This window comes from Carlito syrichta, unplaced genomic scaffold (genome assembly GCF_000164805.1).
Source record: "Carlito syrichta isolate Samal-C Ts95f unplaced genomic scaffold, Tarsius_syrichta-2.0.1 Scaffold303987, whole genome shotgun sequence".
In the NCBI taxonomy this organism is placed as follows: Eukaryota; Metazoa; Chordata; class Mammalia; order Primates; family Tarsiidae; genus Carlito; species Carlito syrichta.
The window spans coordinates 1,210,818-1,217,786 of NW_007248083.1; positions in this window are offsets into that span (position 1 = coordinate 1,210,818).

Sequence of the window (6,969 nt, forward strand, 5' to 3'; positions counted from 1 at the left end):
GGCGGGAGCAAACGACAAATGAGACATGGTTTCTCTCCTAAGGAGATACACAGGCCCAGGGGAGAAAAAGCCACTTTAACGCCATGACACTCATTAAAGACTCCATGTGATGTAATTATCACAAATACAGAAACCTATAGCACAGAGGATGATGGTAGAAAGAAAGCTTGTTCCTTACTAAGATGGAGATAATGGAGAAGATGAATATGAACTTTAAATTTTTTCTTACTCCATAACTTTTTAATCAGTTTCACTGAAGTATAATTTACATAGGATAAACACCCATTTCAGTGTACAGTTTGATGAGTTTTGATGAAATACATTCACCTATGTAACCACCATAATTATCTAGACACAGAAAACTTCCATGACCTCATGAAGTGCCTTCATACGTATTGGCAGTCAACCCCCCAAGTCCACCCAGCAAATGTTGCCTGTTCTAAAATCACATATAAATTGAATCACATAGTGTATACTCTTTTTCTCTGTTTTTGCTTAATTTTTCTGCTCAGCAAAATCACGGCGTTTAGAGATGAGGGGGAAGTCACATTCTAGTTTGAGCAAAAGTTTGGGGACAGGTAAGTAAAGGGTGAGTTCAAGTCATTAACAGGGAACATTGAATTCAGACCAAAGTGGAGAAACTGTGGAATAGCACAGTACAGGTAACATTACCTGCCATGTATTATGTAGAACTCCTTCATACGTTTTATACCAAATCTCACACTACACTCCTGCTTGCTCACCATACTTTGGCCCCGGGTTCTCAAGGCTTTTGCATCTGCTATTCCCTCTGGCTCACCTCCCAGAGTGTACAGAAACTGAATGATTTCTCTCCTCCACCAATCTCTGTTACCCCACGGTGTCAATGTCCTTTACTGCACTGGGCATAATCTGTGGGTAATTTTACTTGTTTATAAGATTATTTTATCTTACCCTAATAGTTCAAGATCATAGAAGACAGGATAGTTTGTAACAGTATCACCTGCACTTTCGTTCACTGAAAAAATGAGTGAGTGAAGGAATGAGTAAATTCATAACAAATGAAAAGCCTCTGCTTTTATCTGGTAACATATATAACTTCAGACATTATAACTCACACAGCTCTCTTTGACAAAACAATTCTTCACTTCTCTTCTTCTAAAATGCCCTTCTATTATAATATAATTTAAGGAACAGCACAGAATCTTGTAAATGTGTAACACCAACCCCCAAATTATAGCACTGGTCTGCTCTATATTTACACACTTAGGGGAATAACAGGGCAAAATATTTAACTTCAAGATGACCTGGAAGATATTGGGTATAAAAGTCATCATAACCAAAAAGAAAGCAATGATTGTCATAATGAAAATGATCCTCTGTCCTAAATCTGTCAAATGTACACTAAAAACAAGGATGCTGAGTGTTCTGGTGTTAATGCTTTGGCTGTTTTTGAGGAACTGAAGTTTATGCTGTCAGGTTTTAAGGTGAGGTGAGCACAGTGTGGTTTTCAGATCAATAAAGGACTTTGTGTCAAGGACCCGCTGGTTGCTTGTCTTGGCTATTGTGACTTAACCAAAGGGCCTACGACAGCATTGCTCAGCAGAAGAAAAAAATATATACAGGTGAGCTGAGGCTCATCTTGAAGAGACACAAAACACCAAGATCAAGGATGCTCCCAAAGAAGGGCTATTCAGAGAAGGCCAGAGTTCCATAACAAAAGCACCGTTTTCAAGTCCTGCCCTTAGAAACATGACCTTGGAGATGTTTTCAAATACACAAAAATTCACCAACAGTGGCAAAAGTCAGATTTTTTTTTCTTTTTGACACATCTATACTATATTCATAACTCATTTCCTCTAAGTTTTGGAGCACTCCTCTCTACACTTAGACAATAAAATCATTTTGCTATCCATCAGATACCTCATACAAGAGAAATACATGTTTTTAAACATAATTTAAGCTTCCTTCCCCAAACTGGTAGTGAGAGGAGAATACATTTTCTTCTTCTTCATTTTCTATCAGTTTATTTTGCTGATGAACAGGAAGCCCGAATTTCCCTCTGGTCTTGAATTACACATGAAAGGAAAAGATCGGCCTTAAGAATGCTTGCTTTCTGTCCTTATGGGGAAGGAAAGGATGAAAAAAGAAAAAGCAAAAACAAAAAATATAAGACGAAAGGAAACCCCTGCTGCCCAATGCATCCTCTTTTAGGAAGCAAAACAGCAAGAGTTTCGGTAACATCGGGCATTCCAAGACTGATATATAAAGATATTATTCTTATCTTGTAAATGGTAGAGTCAAGACTCAAACTGCGGAACTGTCTTTGGAGAAGCTGACCTGCCTAAGCTGACATGTTACAGCAGGATGAGTTCCACCCAGAAAAGGTGAGGTGCAGCTAGCTGAGAGCAGTATTCCAGCTCGTCACTCAGCAAGTTTCTGCGGGGCAATTTTAGATAAACAAAGTACTCTGGTGTCCAAAATATACATATGAAGATTTGCACAATAATAAAAATAAAAGCAATGTACTAAATGCTGGGCACTGTACTAATCTCTTTTTATAGTTTATCTCATTTAAAACTCACGACTTTATAAGTATTATTATGCCTATTTTGCACGTAAGGTAACCTAGTCTCAGAAAGCTCGACTTTTCTTATTGTAATATAGATGACCTCCGTAAGTAATATGAAGTTATGCAGCTGGGCTTCTCTGATACATACTCCTAAAAAAAGGACAACCATAATTCAGAATCATTTTTTTCTGAAATGTGCTTCAATTATATAATACTTACACATGATGCAAACAGGAATTTATAATATGTGTATATATGTACATAATTTATATATGTACATATATGTATATAATTTACATATATATAATCTATTGGTCCCCAGTATTGATTGATTGATTGATTGATTGAGTCAGAGTCTCACTCTGTCACCCAGACTGGAGTGCAGTGGCACAATCATGGCCACTGCAGCCTCGACCTGCTGGGCTCAGACACTCTTTCTACCTCAGCCCCCAAGTTGCTGGAAGGACAGGCACATGACACCACATCTGGCTAATTTAAAAAAAATTTATTGTAGAGTCAAGGTCTTGCCAAGTAGCCCAGGTTGGTCTCGAATGCCTAGTCTCAGGCAATCCTGTCACCTCTGCCTCCTAAAGTGCTGGAATTACAGGTGTGAACCACCACACCCGGCATGGTCCCTAGTATTTAGAGAGTAACTGGAATTTGCATGCTTTCAATAAGTACTAATTGAATAAATGGGTGAAAAATATGATATTAAAAGTTTTTTCTTGTGTAATTAATACTAGAAGCTCGTCCTTTCATAATAAAGACCAAACATGTTGGAAACGCAATATTGATATCTCCTGGCTGAGGTTTCAGATACGTGTTGAATCACTATTATGTCCTCACCACCCGCAGGAGTGTCTGGAATGTGGCAGATACTAAAGAAATATTGGTTGAATAAATGAATTAACAGACCCATGCTAGTTTCCAGTCATTTGGGGTAATTGACAATAGGATTAAAGCATGAAATAGCTGAGAGTTTTAGGAGAGTATTTTGTCAATTTATATTTATCTTTCCTCTTCTATGCCTTTCAAAGTAATAGAAACAGCCCTGGCTCAGATTTATAAAATAATAGCATTCTGTACTGCAGATCTGTAGGTTACTTTCCAGGAAGACTCTTGGGAATGGAACAGAAGAGAAATTGTGAACGGAAAAAGGCAGTCCTCTACAACAACCTGCTTCTCTAGAGGTTTATCTGATTACTACCTCATAAGTCAGGATCACAGGAGACCTGGACTTGGCACTGTCTTTTCCAGATCACAGCATGCAATCAACAACCATGTAAACTCCTTAACTTTGCCTCTTTATGTCTTTACTTTTCCCCCCTTTAGACTTTTCTTCCAGACACATCTCCATCTCCAGTCTTTTAAGTGACATTCTTTTTTTACCCCCTGAAATTCTTTTCTTTTCTTTTTTTTGTTTGTATTTTTTTTTAATTTTTTTCTTTTAAAGATGTGCGGTACAGTTCAGGATTAGGTGTACAAGAGGTCGTTGTACAGGCAATGTTTGGGTCTCCCTTTGGTCCCCACTTTGTTTTGTTTGAGATCAAGTACTCATGTGCCACCTTCCCCCTCACCCCACCTCGTCAGTATCCCGCTACTGCCAATCTCTCTCTTATAGTATTATGGCAAATGTTCAGGGTCCACTTAGTGAGAACATGTGGTACTCTGTTCTTTGTTTCTGTGATGGATCACTGAGTATTACTTACTTTCCTTTCTTAACTGGAAGACTTCTGGCTGATGTAAACAAACAAAAATTACTGAAAAAGTTGGATTTTAAATATTCTAAGGCTTCCAGCTCTGAAAATTAGAATTACAGGCCACTGTAGTTAAAATGACTGAATTATGTTTGAAAAGAAAAATACTTTGCACGTATTTTTCTTTGTTATCAGTTAATATTACACTATTTTTCCCATGCAATGTGTCAGTATATTTTAGGAATATACATACGTGGATTGAGACTTCCGGGCCAAATTTATATCATTGTTTGAGGAATAACCAGCAGAGTAACCTGGTTAAGCACTTGAACTCAAGTCAGAATATCTGGTGTTGAATCCTGGTCATTAAACTCTCTTCTACCTCCATTTTCTCATTGGTAAAATGGGATAATCATAGTACCTATTTACAAGTAATTAGGTTGTTGGGAAGATTAAATGAGTTGATATATGTAAATCTCTTAAAATAGTGTCTGGCTTATTAAGCTATATATCTATAAAATAAGCAATGTTATTATCTTTCTGTCAGCATAGACTTTAAATGCTTTTTAAATTAAATACCCTATTTTAAGTAGTTTCATCAATTACAAAAAGGTGTGACTCATAGGTGAGCCACAGTGTAGTCTGTGTTGCCTTTAAGCTATCAATGTAAGTATTTAAACACAATGAGTAGACAGCCATGGTTAATTCTATTCTACTCTCCTATAATTCACGGAATGATCTTGATTTTTTTCTCTTTAAATCTAACTGGGCTCTGTTTCGTTTTCTGTTTATTTTATTTTATTTTATTTTATTTTATTTATTTCTGAGTTGGAATCTCACTCTATCACCCAGGCTGGAGTGCAGTGGCCGCTCCCGGCCACCGCAGCCTCAACCTGCTGGGCTCCAGTGATCCTTCCGCCTTAGCCTTCAAAGTAGTTGGAACTACAGGCGCGTGCTACCATGCCTGGCTAAGTTTTGATTTATTGTAGAGATGAGGTCTCGCCAAGTTGCCCAGGCGGGTCTTGAACCCGCAGGCTCAGGCAATCCACTCACCTCAGCCTCCCAAAGGCACGGGATTACAGGCTGAGCCACCAAGCTTTCTGTTTATTAAGGGAATTTAGTAATGTTTTAAAGTGTTCTGATTTTTTGAAACATGATATTCCATATTAAAATATTTGGTTTTCTTCATCTCATTCTAGAGGAAGTATTTGTACTCATTAAGACATTTTAAAAATATAGTTTATACAATTAAAAAAATCTTTAATTCCAATCACTCAGATTCTTCTCTTTCCAAATCACAACATTCTTCATTCCATTGTATGGTTCTGAGTAAACTATTTGGGGCATACACAGTGTTAGAGGGAAGGATTTTGTGATCCTCATGTGAAAATAGCAGTGAATCTAAATGTCATTAATGTTTTTTTCTGTATTGTAGAGACTTCTTGTTTCTAGCTTGCTGTCTTTGGTGGTGGTGGTGGTGGTGGTGGTGGTGGTGTGTGTGTGTGTGTGTGTGTATGTGTTTATTGGAAAGCACACTGTTTATATACAAATGCATTCCATACTACTTGTGTTGCTAAGTTACCAAATATTTCCAAACTTTTAAAATATTTTTATAAAACTCACATAGTTGCAAAACAGAAAGGGCCATAAGTAATCCCATGATCTAAGGAAGTAATGGGTGGAATATAGTCTTTACAGTGGGAAAAAGATTCTTTGGCCAAGAAAATAATTAATTATAAAATTCCAGATGGGCTCTTATTTTTGGAATACAGTATTTGTTTGGAAATACAGTGTCATCAACTTTCAAAATGCAGGAAACTCCATCTGGTATTTGTACATTTCTGTGAAAGGATGCTTGGATTCTCCCATTGTCATTTTTCACCACATTGAATGAAATTCTGACTCTTGCTTAAATTCAAATGAAGATCCTATAGATAAACAATCATCTGTGGCAAGTGATTTAATATTTTTGAAGGCTGGAATAAGTAAGGACTTCATGAACTAGCATTAGACTGAGATCCGACTATATAAAATAAAATATCTTCACATGTCATGAGTGCTTTGCACCCAGTAGTCACTCTATCAGATTTGTTGAGGATTCAGAGAATGAAAAGTATAAGTAGATATAAATAAAAATGCGAATGGATTTTGAAAGGAAACTCTCGATTTAGGTTTGCCACAACAAATTGTTAAGTATTCTACATATTTCAGCCAATGATTGCCAAATGGTGGCTAACCCCACCGTGGACCTTGTCTTCTGCAGAACATAACAGAAGTTCTACACAGTTCCGTGGACAATTTTGGAAAATGCTAGAATAAGCAACACTAAGCCAGCGTTTTTATTAATTTGAGACTTTTCAGAACCTTTAAAACACAAATATAAATAAATTCTAATAATTTGTTTTTAATGAAAAACAAAGAAGGTGATGAATGCTTCCTTGGTTCAGTGGCAGAATTCACAGTTGGCATTTGGTTTAATGGTATGGAGGGTTGGTAGGACTTCACCAAAAAGACAATATTTGAACTAGGTCTTTTAGGGATTTTTCTTCCTTTTTCTCAATATAAATGCATGATCATTTAAAAAATACAGGAAGGTATAAAGACAAAAATATGTATTTTTCTAATTTTAAAGATGTGGGGTACAATTCAGGGTTAGGAAGCTGGGCTCGGTGGCTCAGCCTGTCATCCCGCGCCTTTGGGAGGCTGAGGTGAGTGGATTGC